At 49.3% G+C, this 21,438-nt stretch overlaps 1 protein-coding gene across 4 annotated transcripts in view; it reads right to left on the minus strand.

Annotated features, from left to right (window-relative positions):
• Nucleotides 1–5,025, minus strand: part of Stat6 (signal transducer and activator of transcription 6) — a 21,372-nt gene extending 16,347 nt beyond the window's left edge. For 2 of the 4 annotated variants that reach the window (XM_076554079.1, XM_076554078.1), the window contains exon 1: nucleotides 3,752–3,775. The gene's annotated coding sequence lies outside the window, so the exon portion shown is untranslated. Of the gene's footprint in view, nucleotides 1–3,751; nucleotides 3,776–3,929 lie in introns of those variants that run through there. The other 2 variants (XM_076554080.1, XM_042263586.2) reach the window with 2 other exon arrangements.
• Between the last annotated feature and the right edge of the window lie 16,413 nt (nucleotides 5,026–21,438).

Genomic DNA, 21,438 nt, shown 5'->3' on the forward strand with positions numbered 1-21,438 from the left:
AGTACTAGACAACTTTCATTTCAGTGTTGCTGTGAACAAACTCAGGGCCTTGTGTGTGCTAGGCAAGTGCTCTTGAGTACATCAGAGGACCTCCCTGTGTAGCCCAGGCTGGCCTCGAACTCAGAGAAATCTGCCTGCCTCTGCCTCCTGGGTGCTGGGATTAAAGGCGTGCGCCATAAGATCCTCCGATCTCTACTTCCCAAGTGCTGGGACTGCCGAAAAGCACCAGCACACTCGACTCCAGTTTTAGTTTTTAGTCCAATGGACGTTAGTATCCGGAAAGGACACCCCAAGATGTCACGTGGATACCGGAGACCATAGATAAGGCCTGAAAGAGCATGTGGCATCTACTCTTGTGTCTGTTATATTTTCTCCCATGTAGATCTACACAAAGTTTAATCCATAAATTAGGCACATAAAGACATTAACAACCACAGTGATAAAATAAATACAACATACTGAGTAAAAGTTGTTTAAAATTCATGAATGGCCTTTTCTGGTATTTTCCATTTCATAGTCTCAGAGTGTGGCTCACTGCAGATAACCAAGACCATGGAGAGCAAAACCATAGGTGTGTGTGTGGGGGGGGGGTGCAAAGCCCTGCTGAAGGAGAGTGGGGACGGACGGACGGACAGACAGACGCAGCAGGGAGTCCACTGGGTCTGCTCCCTTCTTCCCTGTCTCCTGACCCCACGTGTGTCCCTTGAGAACTTTCAAAATCCCAAGATCCTGTGAGACAATGTGAGAGACACCGCGGTGGTCAGGTGCCCGCCTCGTATTTGCAGAACTCTGAGTCCAGTGCCCAGCACGGCCCAAATCCCCACGCTGGATAGGAAGACAATGGCAGAGGGGTAATGTATACTACTTATTTATTTTTTAAAGATTTATTTATTTATTGTGTATACAGTGTTCTGCCTGCATGTACACCTGCAGGCCAGAAGAGGGCGCCAGATCTCATTACAGATGGTTGTGAGCCACCATGTGGTTTCTGGGAATTGAACTCATGACCTTTGGAAGAACAGTCAGTGCTCCTGACCTCTGAGCCGTCTCTCCAGCCCCGTATACTACTTATTATGCACTATTCCCTAGATATATCACACTCTATACATTAGCTCACTGGAACCTCACAACCGTGCGTGTGTGTGTGTGTGTGTGTGTGTGTGTGCGCGCGCGCACGCGCGCGCGCGCCCACATGCAAGTACATGTATGTTGTTAGGGAAGAAGCCCAGGTCCTCAGGTATGCTACACAAGTGCTCTGTCCCTGAGCTACACCCCTATTCCCTCACAACAATTTTTTGTTTGTTTGTTTGGTTGGTTGGTTGGTTTGGTTTTTTTCGAGATTGCGTTTCTCTGTGTAGTTTTGGTGCCTGTCCTGGATCTCGCTCTGTAGACCAGGCTGGCCTCAAACTCACAGAGATCTGCCTGCCTCTGCCTCCCAAGTGCTGGGACTAAAGGTGTGCGCCACCACCACCTGGCTAGTGTTTTTTTTTTTTTTTTTTTTTTTTTTTTGGTTTTTCGAGACAGGGTTTCTCTGTGTAGCTTTGCGCCTTTCCCGGAACTCACTTGGTAGCCCAGGCTGGCCTCGAACTCACAGAGATCCGCCTGCCTCTGCCTCCCGAGTGCTGGGATTAAAGGCGTGCGCCACCACCGCCCGGCTGCTGGCTAGTGTTTTTATTAGTTAATTTTAATGGAAGTTTTACCTGCATGCATGTATGTATGCCTCTGGAACTGGAGTTATAAACAGTTGTGAGTTGCCATGTATGTGTGGGACTCAAACTCAAGTTCTTTAGGAGAGCAGCCAGCCAATGCTCTTAACTGCCGAGCCATCTCTCCAGCCCTATTTTAATGTATGAAGTTATCCCTTTTCCTAGATGAAGAAACTAAGGCTCAGGAGGTTATTTAACTTGGCCAAGAAGCTGATAATTGGGCTCCAGATCGCCATAAGGATTAATCACTACTCTCCGGAGTATTTAATCACTACCCTCCGGAGTACTGTTAGGATTCCTTCTAGCTCAGAAACCCAATCGCCTCAAGAAAATAGAGAGGGGAGGGGAACAGGAAGAGGAAGACCAGAGAAACAGCTGGGTTGGCCAACCTGGAGTGAAGAGCCTGGAAGATTGTGAGCAACTAGAGAGCCAGAAAAGAAAAGAAAAGAAAAGAAAAGAAAAGAAAAGAAAAGAAAAGAAAAGAAAAGAAAAGAAAAGAAAAGAAAAGAAAAGAAAAAAGAGAAGGGAAGGGAAGGGAAGGGAAGAAGGAAGGAAGGAAGGAAGGAAAGAAAGAAAGAAAGAAAGAAAGAAAGAAAGAAAGAAAGAAAGAAAGAAAGAAAGAAAGAAAGAAAGAAAGAAAGAAAGAAAGAAGGAAGGAAAGAAGAGGAGAGGAGGCAGGAGCAGTCTGCTTTCCCAGGGGCCTCAGAGTGGGCTGGGTAGATCAGTGGTTTCCCGGGGGGGGGGGGGGGCTCTCAGTTCACATTTCTCATAGTGTCATCTCAGAGAGGAAGAGGAGGAGGAAGATGGATGGAAACTCCCTGGGTGTCCCCAACTCCTGCTTTTTGAGCCTCTCAACCCCGAGGGCTCCCAGCTGGAAGAAAAAGAGGCCCCTTCTCAGGACATTGCCACCCCTACCCATCCTGCTTCTCTCTCTCTCTCTGAGCTCTTCCTCCCACGCCCTCACCCCTGCTCAGGGTCCTCCACCAGACTTTCTTTGCTCTAAAACTGTCTACTCCTGTGGGTGGGGCATCCTGAGGAGTCATATTCAGTTTATTTTCAAAGTCAAGGGAGAGAATTCTATTCTGTCTTCCTCCCAGTCTCTGGAGTGCTCAGATTCCAGACCTTTGGCCCAATCCTTAGCCTCCTGGGGACTGGGGACCTCCAAGCCACAGGCAGCTCCCATTTCCTCTAAATCCCCTGGCAGATTGACTCAAGTCCCATCCTGTCCCTCCCCAGACACCATGAAGCCAAACTTCTCTCCCCTGCGCACCTGCTAACGGTGCTGGGTCTCTAGGTCGGGCCAGGACACAACACCTTTTGCGTCCCGTCCCCTAGGGAGGGGAAGGCGGAGCCACCCCGCGGCAGGCGGGGCCAGCGTCCCCTTCCAGACTCCCCCCCCCCCTCCCCGCCGCAGGGGAAGCCCGACAGCCCAGAAGCCTCTGCACAAGATCCCCCTCTTCCCCTGCATTCCGAGCCCGCTGACCGTGGGACCCCAATGTCAAAAGTCAAGGGCTTCTCTGGAGTTGCCCAGTGTGTGTGTGTGTGTGTGTGTGTGTGTGTGTGTGTGTGTGTGTGTTAGGCGGTGGCGGTGGGGGCGGGAAAGGGCGCCAGGAGGTGGAGCCAGGTCCGCATGAGGAGGGTTAACCCCCCGGGGCCGGCCGCCCTCCCACGGGGAAATCTCAGCGTTTTCTGCCGTCAAGCGAGCCGTGCGAGGGGGAAAGTCCCCCTCCTCTGGGGCACCATGAGGTCTGCATCTGGGTCGCGCTCACCCTCCAGCCACACCCTGCTGAACAGGAACCTTCAGCAGCGGGCAGCGGCGACGGGGTGGAACGGGGGCGCGCGCGCTCGAGGGGTCCTGGAGCATCCACTTCCAGGGAGGGGCAGCCGCGCTCCCCCCACTCCCCACCCCCACCCCCCACCCCACCCCCGGGACCCACCTTCCCCTCTGCCCCGCCACTTTCCACGTCCCAAGGAGGCGCAGGGCTGAGGGTTGGGGAGAGTGACGTGACGCGCTGGGGAGGGGAGTGTGGAGGCCCTGTACCCACCCGAGTCCTTCCAAAGTTGGAAACTGCCAGAAGCCCAGTGCCACGAACACCAGCAGAAGCAATTTCCAGGGGACCAGCCGCCCCGCCCAGGGGAGGATCCCGAGGGGCCCCGAAAAAATCCATCCCTTACGTCTCAGCCAAGGCCCCCCACCTTCCTCGCCCGCAGACGTCCCCTCACCTCGGCAGCCCCTCTGTCCTCTTCTCCCTCCTCTCAGCGGGCACTGCCAGGCCCCATGGGTCTGTAGCTCTGTCCAGCGGGGTTCTGGGCTGGCCCTAAAAACTCAGTGTGTACACACACACATGCACACACACACACATCTCACACACACACACAAACACACGCACGCACGTACGCACTCGTCTCCCGGCCTTCCCTGGCTGCCCCCGGCCTGCTGTTTCCGGCTTCTCTGTCTGCCCAGGTCCCTCCCTGGAGCTCTGACGACACAGAGAAGAGAAAGTGGGCTGGAGGAGGAAGAGGAAGAAAGTGGGGTGAACATGTTGTATGCATGCCTCCTGGGGCCCGGTGGGGAAGCACGGAGCGCGGGGGGCGCAGCCGGAGCTCCACTGAGTCGGGCTGGAAGGAGGCCGACCTCCCCAGACTCCAGCCCCCTTAACAGCGATCCATTTTTTCCCCTCTGGAAAGTCACCGGCTGTCGGGGAGAGGCTTGCCACCCCGCACGGCCTGGCTACCACACCAACTTTCTCCGGGGCCCCAGGAACTGTGCTCTGGGGCGCCCGATCCCACGGGGCTGTGCGCTCCCTCCAGTGGAGGACCCTGAGAAGCCGCCGGGAGCCGGAGGCCCCAGCCACCGGCTAGGTTCACCTCCTTCCTAGGCGGGAACGCCTTAGCGGTCCCGTGACGCCCCGTGGAGGAAGTGGGGGAAGGGAGCCCTCCGCTCAGAATTCTGGAGGACTCCCCGGATCTGGAGGGAGCGGGGTCCGCTCCACTCCGGGTACCGCGCCCCAGACCCTAACCGTAGCCGCGGAGGGCTGTCCTAGGGGGCCGAGTCCGAGTGTGAAGATGCTGTGCAACCTTGGCACAGTTCCTGTCTGTTTCTGGGGTAAACACCGAGACACACCCCAAAACAAACATGTACGATTTCCCTTAGCCACAAGACCACACACACGCTCACGCACACGCACACGTTCACACATGTCGCAGCAGGCTCATACACATGTCAGCCCTCAGAGCCACTTAGGGTCACACACACATACACAAAATACACACACACACACATACACACACGCACGCACGCACTCACGCACGCGCTCCTGGCTCAGCTTCTGAGTCACCGTCATAACTAGGGGATTGTTCTGTAGTTTTTTTACTGGGGAGGATAACAAGGGACCCAAACCTGATAGTCAGGGAGTGTGTGGAAGGATGGTGTCTGAGGGTTGGCGGTGTCAACTTAGGATTTCTGGCTCTCCTCTTGCCTTTCAGGGCTGGGCTGACGAGCCAAAACCAGTCTTCGGCTGCCCCCTGGTGCCTGGACTGGTTTCTCCCCAGCACACCCCTGGGCACGGTACCCAGCGCATACACATAGACCCGTCGGCAGATGGTAGGAACAAATTGTGTGTAAAGTGTAGTCGTGGACTCTGAGCAAGGGCTCTTTGTGGTCCAGTCCTGACAAAGGTGCTAACCGAAAAACCGGGAGGTTCATTGTCTGTAAGATGGAGCACACAACGGTAACTTAGCCCCCGCGGATTGGGACGATAAAATACGAACACAAAGGCTTAGAGTGATCGACGTGTAGGAAACAGCAGGCACTGGGCACTTAGGTTGTGGTGGCTAAACTATTTGGGTGGGTGTATGTACTTGATGTTGTTGAGACAAGGGCTCATTAGCCCAGGCTGGCCTTGAAATTGCCAAGTAGCCAAGGACAAACTTGAACTTCATCCTCCTGCCTCCACCTCCCGAGTGCGAGACTTGGGATCATGCGGTGTTAAGAATTGAACCCAGGGCTTTTTGCATGCCATGCAAGGAGCCTACCAAAGGAGCCGCATCCCCAGCCCACCACATACTGTTTGATTGTTTTTCATGTGTGTGGATATATCGTCTGTATGCATGTGTGCCGTGTGCAGACCTGGTACTCTCAGGCCCTAGAGGAAGACATCGCATCCCCTGGAACTGGGGTTACGGATGGCTATGTACTACCACGTGAGTCTTGGTCATCAAATCCGGGTCCTCTGGAAGAGCAGCTGGAGTTCTAGACCACCGAACCCTCTCTCCAGTCCCAGACACTGTTTTTGTGGCCCAGAATAAGTGTCATATTAGGAAAGCAGAAGGTTCTCCATCTTACCTGGAAGTTCCTGGATTGGGGGAGAGTAATACTATTGCCTCAAAGACAGAGCCTAGAAGAGGTGTGTGTGCTTTATGAATGTCTTGGGTGGAGAGGGCAGGCAGGAGTCTGTCCAGAGACTGGTCCAGCAAGTAATGTTTACACTGAGGTATGAGCGCAGGTGAGCTCACGGCACACACCCCTTTATGTGTGTGCTTTCCAGGTGCCCACTCTAAATAGGAATGTCCACAGATAGTACTGAAGCCAGACTCTGCCATCTGAAGCTCTCGGGAGGTCCGGGTCCGAGGACAGGCAGAGAGACAAGAATAGCTGCAGTTTCGGTGGGGCCCGGAACACAGTGAGGTGACACAGCTCATTTTAGATTGTGTAATTGTAGGGTCAGGCCAGCTTTTGTTCACCCGCCTATGTGACACCCCATTGCCTCACCTTCCCTCCAGGCCCTGCATCCCACCCAGTGACTGCAGAGATCGCATGAGAGAAAGCATTAGGGAGGAGAAAAGACAACTTTATGGTGTGAGAACTTCTGGTTACGACCCAAAAGTGAGTCACAAAGGCAGTCTGATGGGTGTATTGGTTTTGTTAGGGCTGCTGTACACTGAAACGCCGTGAGCTGAATGGCTCAAACAACAGAAATTTGACTCATGGTGTTGAAAGCCAAAATCCCAAGATCGAGGTGTTGTCGGGTTGGTTCTTTCTGAAAACTATGAAGGACAGTAGCTATTAATTTTTCAAGGAACATAGCTCATCCCTTAATAGTATCTTGACCACTTTTAAAAAATAAAATGGAATAGAAGGGGTTATGGACATAACTCAGTGGTTCAGAGCACTGGCTGCTCTTCCAGAGGACCCAGGTTCAATTCCCAGCACTCACGTGGCAGCTCACAACTGTCTATAACTCCAGTTCCAGGGGATTTGATATGCCTCTTCTGGCCTCCAAGGGCACCAGGCACATATGTGGTACACAGACATTCATTTGGACAAAACAGCTGCACACATAAAATAAAAATTAACAAATATAATAGAATATAAAAACCAGTAAATACCTGGGCATGGTGGTGCATGTCTTTAATCCCAGCACTTGGGAGGCAGAGGTATAAGGATCTCATGAGTTCAAGACCAGCCTGGTCTACATAGAGAGTTCCAGGACAGCCTGAGCTACACAGAGAGATTCTTTCTCAAAAAACCAAAAGTGAACATATATATCCAGGGGAATCTAATGCCTCCAAGGACACCTACATTCATGTGCACATACCCTCATGCAGGCACACACATCTACACATAATAAAATAATAAAAATAAGTGTCTAAGAAAGATGTGTGTGTGTGTGTGTGTGTGTGTGTGTGTGTGTGTGTGTGGTTTTTTTCCGAGACAGGGTTTTTCTGTGTAACAGCCTTGGTTGTCCTGGAACTCAAACTTCACTTTGTGGACCAGGCTGGCCTTAAACTTACAGAGATTCACCTGCCTCTGCCTCCTCAGTGCTGGTATTAAAGGCGTGTGCCACCAATGCCCCGCTAAAAAATATTTTTTTTAATTTTTTTAAAAAGGGGGAGGGCCTGGAGAGATGGCTCAGACGTTAGGAACACAGGCGGCTCTTCCCGAGGTCCTGAGTTCAATTCCCAGAAACCACATGGTGGCTCACAACCATTTGTAATGAGATCTGGTGCCCTCTTCTGGTGTGCAGGCATACGTGCAGGCAGAATACTGTATATGTAATTTTTTTTTTTTTAAGATTTACTTATGTATACAGTATTCTATCTGCATGTATGCCTACAGACCAGAAGAGGGCACCAGATCTCATTACAGATGGTTGTGAGCCACCATGTGGGTGCTGGGAATTGAACTCAGGACCTCTGGAAGAACAGCCAGTGCTCTTAACCACTGAGCCATCTCTCCAGCCCATAATATTTTTTAATAAATATCTTTTTAAAAGCCAGTGTGATCTCTCTCTCTCTCCCTCTTTCTCCCTCTCCCTCTCTCTCCCTCTCCCTCCCTCCCTCCCTTCCTCTCTCTCTCTCTCTCTCTCTCTGCCTCATAGCTGTTGTCTCCAGATGTGAGCCTCAGCCACTGCTCCAGCGTCCCCGTTTGCCTGCCTGCTGCCACAATCCCCCTGTGACAGTCATGGCCTCTAACTCTCAGAACAATGAGCCCCAAATTAAATGTTTTCTTTTACACGTTGTCCTGGTCATGGTGCTTTGTTATGGCAATAGAAAGGTTAAGTAAGGCATACTGCTTAGTGAACCCCTGTTCCCATTTTCTGTGTGTGTGGTTCCCAGACCGACTTCATAGTGCAGGTTGTGTTTATTTAAAACAAACCAGCAAAAAGGGTGTAAGGTGGCCCAGTGAATAAAGTCCTTGTTGCTCAAGCCTGATTGGCCTGAGTCCAATACCTGGAACCCAAGTAAAAGAAAACAGATTTTGCTGGTGAGGGATGCATGTGACTGTCATGTTGCTCAGGAGGCAGAGGCAGGTAGATCTCTGTGAGTTCAAGACCAGCCTGGGCTGCATTGTGAGACCTTGTCCCTCTCCCACAGAAAGGACAGATTTGATGATGCACATTTATAATCCTGTACTCCTACAGCAAGACAGGAGGTGGCCTTGGGGGTGCCACCCAGAAGCTCTTAGTCCCGCAGAGATAAGAAAGACCCTACCTTAAAAGGTAGAAGGAAAGGACCAACTCCAAATATTATCCTCTGACTTACACAAGCATATGCACCTATGTGTGCTCACTCTCTCCCTCTCACTCACTCACACAACAGTAAACAAACAAACAAACAAAGTAGACTTTCAGACTTTCGAATTTAAAACACCCTTTAGGTGTTGGTGACCTTACATATCACTCTGCGTTGCTTTAAGAATTATGTCATGCCGGGCGGTGGTGGCTCACGCCTTTAATCCCAGCACTTGGGAGGCAGAGGCAGGTGGATCTCTGTGAGTTCGAGGCCAGCCTGGGCTACAGAGTGAGTTCCAGGAAAGACGCAAAGCTACACAGAGAAACCCTGTCTCAGAAAAAAAAAATTATGTTATTACGGGCACGCCTTTCTTCCTCAGCTAGAGTCTGAGGAGGACGGCAGCTCATCGCACTATGCATCATCGTCACATTGTACAGCAGCTGGGATAGACAGCTGTCCCAGGGTGAGTAAATACCAGGGGCTCCATTTATTCAGCATTTCTTATGTACCCGGCACCAGGCTAAAGGGTTCACAAGGACTCTCTTACCTAAGAGGTGAATTTACCACAGAAGTGCTGGGGCTATGTCCGGCAATCAAAGCAGGGATGTGAGCCACGGGAGAGACATTGCTCCTACCGCAAGCCCCACCTTCGGAAGCCGATGCCTGCAGCCTGGAGTCTTTCTCAGGTGTGACCGAGGTGACCATGATAGAAAAAGCTGCCTGCTGAATATCGTATGATTTCCTCATGGAAACAAGAGAAGAGTTGTGTGATGCCTGAAGACGTGAGGGACTTTTACCTGATGGCCGACCACTTTCACATGGCATTGGAGTGTGACGCCTGATGAGCACATTGCTCTGTCGGGAGGCATGATGAGTAATGACATTTCAGAACTGACTCAGCTCGTCCAGTCTTCCATGCACCAACTCGGGCAGACCTGGGGGGCGCGCGGGGTGGGGTGGGGGGGGACAATGCTCACGAAGTCAATGAAGACCAGACAGAGAAGCCTCACCCTGGACCCCTCCCCCCCACACACACCACACACACCCCATGTGATATTCAAGCTGCACTGGAGATGGGAAGGCTTACCTCATTTGCAACCATGGGAAACACAAATTAGCTCATGGCACTGAGATCTGGTTCCTGGGCAGAACACTATATTGATGTTTTCTCCCAGACACCTTTACCGCCTGTTACCGCCAGCTCATCAACCCCCCCTGGGCCTGACCCAGGGGCAATATGTCTTCACCAGCTATGACATCAGCCCATGGGCCAAGCCACGGTTTAATATGTACAAACCCATCACTCACGGCACAAGCCTGCCCGCAGAGGAAACAGACTCCTTTGTGAACTGGCTGGATCCCAGCAAGGGTTTAAGACCAAGATCTTAATCTCAAAAATGAACGGGCCCATGTAGCCTGCGGGTGACCGGAAAAGGCCTGGGCCCTTCGATCCCTGTGTTGGATAGTTTTTGTCAACTTGAAACAAGCTAAGGTCATCTGGGAGGAGGGAACCTTAATTAAGAAAATGCCTCGTGGATCTCTGTGAGTTCGAGGCCAGCCTGGGCTACCAAGTGAGCTCCAGGAAAGGCGCAAAGCTACTCAGAGAAACCTTGTCTCGAAAAACCAAAAAAAAAAAAAAAAGAAAAAAAGAAAATGCCTCCCTAAGACCAGGCTGTGGGCAAGCCTGTATGGCGGGGTTTTTTTGTTTTGTTTTTGTTTTTGTTTTCCGAGACAGGGTTTCTCTGTGTAGCTTTGCACCTTTTCTGGATCTTGCTCTGTAGACCAGGCCGGCCTCGAACTCACAAAGATCCGCCTGCCTCTGCCTCCTGAGTGCTGGGACTAAAGGCGTGCGCCACCACCGCCCAGCAGTATGGCATTTTTTTTTAAACTATGATTGATGGAGGAGGGCCCAACCCATTGTGGGTGGTGACATTTCTGGGCTGGTGGTCCTGGGTTCTATAGGAAAGCAGGTTGAACAAGCTGTGAGGAACAAGCAGCACCCCTCCACGGCCTCTGCATCAGGTCCTGCCTCCAGGATCCTGCCCTGCTTGAGTTCCTGTCCTGACTTCCTTCAATGATGAACTATGATATGGAAGTGTAAATTAAATAAACCCTTTCCTTTCCAACTTGCTTGTTTGGTCATGGGGTTTCATCACAGCAATAGTAACCCTAAGACACTCCCCCCATCCCTAAACCCCCTTCTGGCTGAAAACCTTGACCAAAAACAAGCATTTAATTAGACCCACAACAGTGATATCAACACACAGATGGCCCTGGGGTGGCCCCCACTTTATACTTTGTGACTGTGGTGACCAGAGCCTCAGGCCTTTACTCGCATGTCATTAGCCAGGAGATGGGAGATCATTCTGAATTGTTCCCAGGAGTCCTTCTGAAAGACCCTAACCCTTCAGGCTTACACCCCCAAGCCTCAGGAGAATAAGGAACTAAAAAGAAAACTAGTTCCAAGGGCAACCTGACTCAGCCGTTATTCAACCACCCCTGCAACAATGTAACAATGTAACAATATAAAAAGATTTCTGTTAAGAGATGCGCTCAACTGTGACTGGGATAGTTGCAGGTGTTCCAGGAAGGACCACTGTGACCTTTGTGTAAACTCCACTCCCGCCCTGATACCCCCCTTGAGGTTTTGGGAAGAATGTGCATGCGGACATGACTGTACCCACTCTGTGATCACCCTGTGATCAGGCCATGAAATTGTATGGGAATTGTAATCTTGTGGCTTTTGTGGGTTTTTCCTTTAAAAGCACCTATGTGGCTACAGTAAGATGTGACTCTTGCTCTCTGGAGCTGAGTTTGCCCGACTGTACAGCCACATTAATAAACACCTCTTGCTGTTGCATCAACTGGACTGGAGTCTGGGTTCTTGGGGTGCCCACTTGAGACCCTAGATTTTTGGGGTCTAACACTTCCCTCAGCAGGTTGTGCCAGCCCCATCTCCAAAACCATCTAAGACTCCAGATGTATCTAGAGCTTTCTTACCAGTTTACCCAATCCTTAACTTCCTAGCAGTAGTTAGAGAGACAACCCCTCAACCCCAATAAACCCATGACTTGACCCAGAAACCTCAGTAACGACTAGTCATGTGACCATTTCAGTTATGAAAGTTTCACACTCTCAATTGCACTAGCCACATTTCCAGTATGTACATGGCTAGCAGATGCCATACTGGCTAGGAAGGAGAAGGTGTACACTCCTGTCTTGCAAGTATGTTGGACATCATTGCATTCAAATGTACCTAGAGTTTTCCCGCCTTGCCCACAGTCAGGACAAATCTCTGTCACCCGCCAGTCCCACAGCTGCTCAGACCCGACCAAGTAAACACAGAGACTTATTTATTTTTTTTTTAAGATTTATTTATTTATTACATATACAGAAGAGTGTGCCGGCTCTCATTACAGATGGTTGTGAGCCACCATGTGGGTGCTGGGAATTGAACTCAGGACCTCTGGAACAGCAGTCGGTGCTCTTAACCTCTGAGCCATCACCTCAGCCCACACAGAGACTTATATTGCTTACAAACTGTATGGCCATGGCAGGCTTCTTGCTAACTGTTCTTATAGCTTAAACTAATCCATTTCCATGAATCTATACCTTGCCACGTGGCTCGTGGCTTACCGGCATCTTTACATTCTGCTTGTCCTGGTGGCGGCTGGCAATGACCCCTTCTGCCTTCCTGTTCTCTCAATTCTCCTCTCTGTTAGTCCCACCTACACTTCCTGCCTGGCCACAGGCCAATCAGTGTTTTATTTATTGACCAATCAGAGTAATTTGACATATAGACCATCCCACAGCATTCAAACATTTCCCTACTGTTCTTCAGATATCTTAGCTTGATGGGCTGCACATTTTAAGAAAATGCTTAAAGACACAATCTTATGTTCTTTACAACCTAGACCACAAACATCTCAGTTGAGTTGTTTCTTTTTTAATTCTCGAAAGTTTCAGGTTCCTGATCAGTTTCCTGTAAACTGTGTAAAGTGTTTTGCTTCCAAAACAATAAAACAAACAAAAAAACCATTAAGCTTATTAATGGATTGGTCCAGGGAACTGGGGAACTGAATTCATTTCACAGACAAGATAGCTCAAGAGCACTGCGTAGCGGCCTAGGATTTTGGGGGATGTTAAGGGATGAAGTCACAGGAAAGAAGGGAGTTACTGGGTGCCCTTTGACACCTCTGACTCTCAGGACTTCACAGGTCTCCCCAAATTTCCACTCGCTTTGACAGCAAGTCCTCATTACTTAGATAAGTTATCTATTGGGAACATCCCCGGTGTCCTGCCTGCTGGCTATCAAAGACGTGAACCACAACCGTGCGGGCTCTAAGAGGCGGCCCCTCTCCCGCCCGAGGCACGTGCTCAAGGCCCCTGCTTCGCTTTTGTTACTGTTTTCTTTCTGAAATGGGCTCTCTGTGTAGCCCAGGCTGGCCTCCAGTCTCTGTGTAGCCCAGGCTGGCCTCCATTCCTCCCCGCTTTAGCTGGGGTTGTTTGTGGGTGCCACCACATCCAGCAGGGCCCTGTTCTCTGCCTTAGCAGACACCTTTTCCCTTCATGATCCCTCAGAGCCCTAGTCACCAACGTCTGGCTTCTTCATTATTATAGTTCTGTATTCTCAGCATATAGTCATGTTCCAAGTCCCGCACCTTTAGAGAAACAAAGTCAAATGGCTCTCAGTCCCATTCAGCCCTCCAGCACCTACATCCAGGGAGTTCAAACCTTTGTTGAGTGTCTAGGCTCCACCCAAGAGGACTCAGACTAATTAGTGATAGCACAAGATAGCCAAGGCTGCGGTTCTGACGAGGACAAGGCGTCATGGGATCTCCCAGCAGGGACTCATGGTCGTAAATTTCCCAGGCAATCACTAATCGTGCCTACTCAGAAGCCAAACCCTTCTTCTCTCTTGTTAGCAAAGTCCAGATTTTTATAGGCATTCCCCTCCCAGGTGCTCTCGGGATGCATCTAAATGGTCCAGCCAATCGAGGTATTTGCATTCCCCTAGCCAGTGACCCGAGCCTGGCCAATTAGAAAACTCCCTGGGAAAGATGTTGCCCATCTTCGGTGCCATGCCCACAACAGGGATATCCGCAAACATATAGCGATGAAACATCTTACCGGTCACTGAGGATAACGCGTCAGTGTGAAAGAGCAAATAACCCTTGGTGAGTTAACCAGCCTGGACTTGCTTTTTATATTAATGTTTTGTGTGTATGTGTGTGTGTGTGTCTGTGTCTGTGTATGTATGTGTATATGTATGTATTTGTGTGTGTGCATGGGAGTGTGTATGTGTGTGTGTGTCTGTTTTTGTGTGTGTGTCTGTATGTGTATATGTATGCATGTATGTGTACATGGGAGTGTGCGCGCGCGTGCACAGGCAGACACAGAGGTCAGGGAACAACCGTGGGAGTCAGTTCATCTTCCACCCTGTGGGTCCTGAGGCTAGAACTCACGTCGTCAGGCTGAGCGAGCGCCCAGTTACCTTAACCACAGCTGCTCTGGAACTCTTCATTATTCAGTCTGCTCTAATCTTGCGCACGCGCGCGGGCGCGCACGCGGCTCTGTTACAGGTTACTAAATACACCCCTAACTGGAACCCCGATGGAGCTACAGAAGATGGAGGAAACACAGAGCCCACAATACCCTCCTCTCCATGTTCCCACAACCACCAGTCTCGTGCTCTTGGGAGAACTGAGCTCTCACTAAAGGAAGCAGGCGTGCGCTCAGAGAAGCACCCGGTCTCAGACAAGCAGAGCAGCAGCCCGGCCAGGGCTTTGCGCAAGAAAGGGCATGGGAAGGGGTGCCCTGTGGTTAGGAAGAGGAAGTCCTGGGCACAGAGTGGAAGGGTGGACACCCGTCCAGGCCTGCCAAGGACGACAGGATGTGAGCAATGGCGGGGTCAGCTGAGCTCAGGGCTCCGAAAAGAACCCCCGGGCTGTGACTTACTGTGGCCAGCAGACCTTCACAAGGAGCAGTCAGTCCTGGTGGGTGGGCAAAGCCAAGCAGCCCTGGATAGAGCCAGCTGTGGTCAAGATTGAGCCTCTGCAAGGAAATTCCAGCCCTCTAATTAGCGCCTTGCCTTTCTCGTTTTCCCTGCCCAGCCAAGAGCCTCGGGAACGTTTCCCCATTTGACATCTTCCCTTCTGCGCCTCATTACGCGGCCACCTGCCTACTGCACCCCCCAATCCCACCTACCTCCTGTACCCCCAATCCCACCTGCCTACTGCACCCCCAATCCCACCTGCCTCCTGCACCCCCCAATCCTACCTGCCTACTGCACCCCCCAACCCCACCTACCTCCTGCACCCCCCAATCCCACCTGCCTACTGCACCCCCCAACCCCACCTACCTCCTGCACCCCCCAATCCCACCTACCTCCTGCACCCCCAACCCCACCTGCCTACTGCACCCCCAATCCCACCGGCCTACTGCACCCCCCAATCCTACCGGCCTACTGCACCCCCCAATCCAATGACAGTGTTCTGGCCCATGTCACATATGCTATTCTAGGTGTAAAGAATGACCATGAGCTGCCGGGCGGCGGTGGCGCACACCTTTAATCCCAGCACTCTGTGGGCAGAGCCAGGCAGATCTCTGTGAGTTCCAGGCCAGCCTGGTCTACAGAGAGAGATCCAGGACAGGCTCCAAAGCTAAACAGAGAAACCCTGTCTCGAAAACAAAACAGAACAAAAGACCATGACCCCCCCCCATCTTTGTCTCAGTAAGGCCTCTGGGGTATCAACAGTTAGTTATGACTTGTCTTAGTGCTACACCCAAGTCTAACTGTTCTACTTACAGTTAGTCATAACCTGTTCATGTTCTACTCCCTGGCCCCCATAGGCTTATGGCCATATCATAATGCAAAATGCATTCAGTTAAACTTCAAAAGTCCCCATAGTCTTTCACAGCCTCAACACTGTTTAAAAGTTCAAAGTCTCTTCTGAGAGTCATGCAATCTCTTAACTGTAAATCTCTGCAAAATGAAACTAAAAAAAAAAGCCGATCACATTCCTCTGACATACAGTGGCTCAGAATATACACGACTCTTCCAAAAGGGAGGAACAGGAGCATAGTGAGGAAACACTGGACCAAAGCAAGACCCAAAACCAGCAGGGCAAACTCCAGACCCTGTAGCTCCATGTCTGCTGTCAGCCAGCATAGATGGCCCTGCCCTTCTGTCTTTGCTGACTCCAACACACTGCTTTCTCTTGGGCTGGTTCCACCCCGTCTGCCTCTCTCCTTGGCAGGTGTCCCATGGCTCCGGCCTCTCTAACAACTGGGAGTCTCCAATGTAATCCTGGCTTTTCTTTCACAGTTTCATAAAATGGCCTCTCCAGCCCTCAAGGCAGGGGCGCCCCTACAGCATGCCTGGCCACGACAGCTTTCTTAACTGTGGAGGAGGATTCTACAACCCCTTCTCCCCTGTATCCTTCATGCCGCGAAAACCAGAACCCCGGAACCAACAGCTGCCTGCCTGGGATGGCACTTGGCCCCTCCTTGAATAACATTTGATTAAGCTTGGATTTGTTGTTTCTCTTTAGGAACAGATCATTCCTTAGGCCTTTTCCCTTCACAAGTTGCAAGATTAGCTGGGTGGGGTCTTACACTAAGGACACGGCTCCCATTATTCCCTTTCTCCTTATCTCTTTCACCACAAATCATCACTCCAACATTAAATGTTTCTGGTGCGCTTTTTCTCCTCAAACTGTACATTTTCGTGCTTCTTCCTGACCCACTTTCTCTTTCTCGTCGTGAACTTGTATAAGAGTGGTCACTAATAACTAAGCAACAGAGTCAATATTAGGCTGTCTTTATAGCTCCTCTGCCAAGGAAATTAGTCCAAAACATTACAATTTAGCCCCAGGCAGATCCTTAGGGAAAGAGCAGAAAGTAGCCACCTGCTTGGCTCACACGTCACAAGGACCGTCTCTCGCCCAGTTACTGCTACTGTTCCCCTCTGGAACCTCTCGAGCCCGGCCTCCACAGTCCACACGGTTCTCAGCACTACTGTCTTCCAACCTCTGACAAAGACAGCCCAGGTTAGCCCTGCCTCCAGTGTTAAACCACTTTTCTAGTCCCAAGTCCCAAAGTCTTCCGATCTCCTCCCCCCAAACAGCATGGTCAGGTGTGTTACAGGGATGGTCCCCTCCTGGTAACCAGCCCTTAGTAAAGAGACATCATGACCAAAGCAACTTACAGAAAAAGAGTTTGTTGGGGTTTACGGGTTTAGAAGGTGAGCCCATGGCCATCACGCTGGGATCGTGGCTGCCTACGCGCAAGCACGGCCCTGGAGCTCACATCCTGACACACAACCACAAGGCAGAGAGAGCCAACTGGGAACAGCACGGGCTTTTGAGCCCTCATTGTCCTCCCCAAGGCACACACCTCCTTTAACAAGGTCACACCTCCTGCTTCTTCCCAGACCGTTCCATCAGCCAAACATTCAGAGATGTGCGTCCATGGGGCCAATTCTCATTCAAACCACCACCCCATCCCCACTTCCCAGTGCTAGGGACTAAACGCAGGGCTCTGAGCATTTAAGACAAGTGCTCCATCACTGAGCTGTAGCCTAGCCAAGTCGCTTTAAGGTGAGCTTCCAAGCTGGCTTTCACTATCCCTCCTTCTTTTCAAATCTCTGATAATATCTTTAATTAGATTTTTTTAAAATTTTTGTTTTGTTCTGGGTTCTCTCTCTCTCTCTCTCTCTCTCTCTCTCTCTCTCTTTCTTTCTTTCTTTTTTTTCAAGACAGGGTTTCTCTGTGTAGCCTGGCTGTCCTGAAACTCATTCTGTAGACCAGGCTGGCCTCCAACTCACAGAGATCAACAAGGCTCTTCCTCAGTGCTGGGATCAAAGGTGTGCACCAGCACATGCAGCCAATTTTAATTTTTTTAGATTTTATTTGTTTAGTGTGTGTATGTATGTTGGGGGAGAAACAGATGTGTACCATGGCATATATGTTAGGTCAGAAGACAACTTTTGAGAGTCTCTTCTTTCCTCCCGTGATGTGCGTCCTAGGAGTAGAATGCAGATCCTAAAAGTTGGCATCAGATGCCTTTACACAGTGAGCCATCTGGCTCTCCCTGGGGTCTCTCCTTCTTGTTCTTCTATCTCTTCGAATGCTCTACTTTTCTTGTGAGATCTTATTCTTACATGAATATGATATGTTGATGCATGACATTATATGATGTGTTGACTGGTTCACTGTGGCCTTTGGAGCCAAGTCACATGGATTCAAATTTCTTCACTTAAATGTGGTTATGACACACAAAGTCCTTCTAAGACGTAAATCATGAGGTACAGTTTAGTGGCAGAGTGCTTACCTAACACGCAGGAGGCCCTTGTAAATCACTGCTCTTTCCCCACCCAAGGGAACCAACATTCTGAACGATTAGAATCAGATAACACGAGCGGCACAGAGCATATGTCTGGTATCTTTTACTTGGTGTGTTTTGAGATCCATGCATGTCTTGCATGCATTCATAGTTAGCTCGTTTTTATTGCCCGGCAGCATTCAATTATAAAGACAGACTTGTTTTGTTTGCTTTCCTGAATGCATATATGTACCTAAGTGCATGGGCCCATGGGGGCTGGAAGTCAGCATCAGGTGTCTCGCTCCACCCCTTTCCATCTTCTATTTGGAGACAGGGTGTCTCATTGAGCCTGGACTGGCTGACTGGCCAGCAAGCTCCAATGATCTCTCTCTGTGTCTCTCTCCCTCCAGCACTGGGGTTACAAGCATGCACCCAACTTTTATGTGAGTTCTGGGATCCAAACTCAAGTCTTCATGCTTGTGTGGCAAACATTTAGACAACTGAGCCATCTCTTCAGCTCCCTTTGTTTTATTTTGTTTTTAATTTTTAGGTAGGATTCTGGCCCAGAGCCTACAGGCAATCCTCTGCCTCAGCCTCCTGAGTGCTGGGATTAGAGCTGTGAGTCAGTACATCTACTTGTAGCTGCAGGTTTCTCCGGTTCCGCCTAACCCCACAGTCCAGACAAGTCTCTCCCACCCAAGCTCTCGAAGCCACTTACAAAATAACCTCTCAGAGGCTTATATTAATTACAAACTGTATGGCCTATGGCTCAGGCTCATTATTAACTAGTTCTGATAACTTAATCAACCTATTTCTATTAACCTATGTTTTGCCCCATGGCTTCCTAGCATTACCTCTTCTCTCACATCTTGCTTCTCCTGGTGGTGGCTCCCAGCATCTGCTGTGACTCCACCCTTCTTCCTCTCTGTCTTCAGTTGGAATGTACCCCCTAAGCTTATTCTGCCTCGCCATTGGCCAAACAGCTTTATTTATCAACCAATGAGAGCAACATATACTCACAGCTTGCAGAAAGACATCCCACAGCTCTTCCCCTTTTTGTCTAATCAAAAAGGAAGGTTTAAACTTTAGCATAGTAAAATTATATATAATGAAGCAGTTACCAAGCAGAATCAGTTATATTATCTAGTCTATTTGTATTTGGTAAAATTAAAGAAAATATTCTATCATCTATCCTATATTTGTAAGTCTAAAGTTTCATATCTAATTTACCTTTTATCATAACTAAGGAAAACTATAACTATCTAGTCTTCAACTCCATCAAAGACCCCAGAAGGATGTAATATTATCTAAGTAAACAGAAAGTGCAAGGAGCAACTTGTGAAAATTCCAAGAATTGACAGAGACAGCTGGCACCCTGGACAGTCACCTAATGTTCCTCTGCAACATTGGGGCACCATCTCCAGCCTATAGGCCTAGAGTCTCTGGCAGACTCTTTGGTGAAGCAGGAAATTTGAAGGATTGTCTTGCCTATTGGCAAAGTTCCATAAATCATTTTTTTCTGGCCCTGAAGAATGTCTGGCAGTATCTTCTGTGAAGCAGGAACATGAAGGACCATCTCACCTTGTTTTGGCAAAGTTCAGTGGTCACTTTCCTGTGGGTCCCGCATGTCCAGTCAATACATCATTTTGTCAAGCAGTCCAGGCAAGAGCAGTTTCTTGCCCAAATGGCCAGTTTTGCCAAGAAGAAGATAAACTCCATTTAGAGTGTCTTCGACACCCATCTTCCTCTTTGAAGTAAATCGGTGATGCCAGGAGCAGATGTGTCTCAAAAGTCTAAGTTCTTAAAACATTTTAAATGCCATATTCTGTAGGTCTTTGAAGTGTTTGAAGATTACCTACCTAATTGAAATATATCTATGTATACTTAGAAAACTTAGCTAGTCATGTAGACGGGAAGAAGCATCACTTCCTTCAGACAGTATAGCCCAAGGTCATGGGTGGAGCAAATACCACTATACCCACCTTCTATGTTGCTGTTTTATTGAGACAGGGTCTTGCTGTATTGCTCGGGCCTGCTGTAACTCATAATCTTCCTGCCACAGCCATCCAAAATCTGAATTTATCACCATGTACCACCATATCCACCCACCACAGTTTATCTTTTTTTTTTAAATGAAATGATGGATAACAGTAAAAATAACCAAGGTAGGGCTATTAGGCAGAAAACTTCTATGATTATTCTGTGTTCAAGTCTATGTGAACATAAATTTTTATTTCTCTTTAATAAATAGCTCTAAGTATAATTGTTGGACCATAGATAGGATGGATGGATGCTTAACTGTGTAAAAATTGCTAGGGCTGGAGAGATGTCTCAGTGGTTAAGAGCACTGGTTGTTTTTCCAGAGGACCTGAGTTCAATTCCCAGCACCCACATGACAGCTCCAGTTCCAGAGGATCCTACACTTTCTTCTGACCTCCATGGGCAATGCATACACATAAATGGTGCGTAGATACACATAAAATAAAAATAAATCTTAAAAGTAAAAATTGTTGTCACACAGTGGTAAAGTATACTTTGATCTCAGTACTCAAGATGTAGAGGCATGCGGATCTCTGTGAGTTTGAGGCCAGCCTAGTTTACAGAGAGAGATCCAGGACAGCCAAGGCTACCAAAGAAACCCTGTCTCAAAAAATAAAAATAAATAAATAAATATTGCTGAGCTGGGTATAGTGGTGTACACCTTTGATCCCAGCACTCAGGAGGTGGAGGCAGGTAGATCAATGTGAGTTCAAGGCCAACCTGGTCTACAGAATGAGTTCCAGGACAACCAGAGCTACACAGAGAAACTCAAAAAAACCAAAAAAATGCTCCAAATTCATATGGAATTTACATTCTCACCAAGGAACCTATTCAACTAATTTTCACTGTTTGAAAAAAATCTTACTCTGTGGTCCCACAACTGATAGAATATGTAACCTAGGCTGGACACAGAGACAAGGCAATCTTAAACTGGATGGTGGTGGCGAACACCTTTAACTCCCACACTCCGGAGGCAGAGGCAGCAGATCTCTGAGTTGGAGGCCAGCCTGGGCTACAGAGCCAGCTTCAGGACAGTGGGATACACAGAGACAGCAAGAACAAAACCAACAAACCAACCTTCCTGCCTCATCTTCCCAAGTGATGGGGACAGAGGTGGGATCCACTCCACTCAACTCCTAATTTGCACTTTTTTAATTTTTATTTATTTTTCTTTCTTTCTTTCTTGCCCCCCCCCCCCCCCCAGAGCTGAGGACCAAACCCAGGGCCTTGCGCTCCATCACTGAGCTAAATCCCCAACCCCACACTTATTTATTTTTAAAAGAATAGAGTCTCACTGTGTATCCTGGCTGCCCTGGAACTCACTCTGTAGACCAGGCTGGCCGAAATCACAGAG

This window comes from Peromyscus maniculatus, chromosome 18 (assembly GCF_049852395.1).
Source record: "Peromyscus maniculatus bairdii isolate BWxNUB_F1_BW_parent chromosome 18, HU_Pman_BW_mat_3.1, whole genome shotgun sequence".
NCBI lineage: Eukaryota > Metazoa > Chordata > Mammalia > Rodentia > Cricetidae > Peromyscus > Peromyscus maniculatus.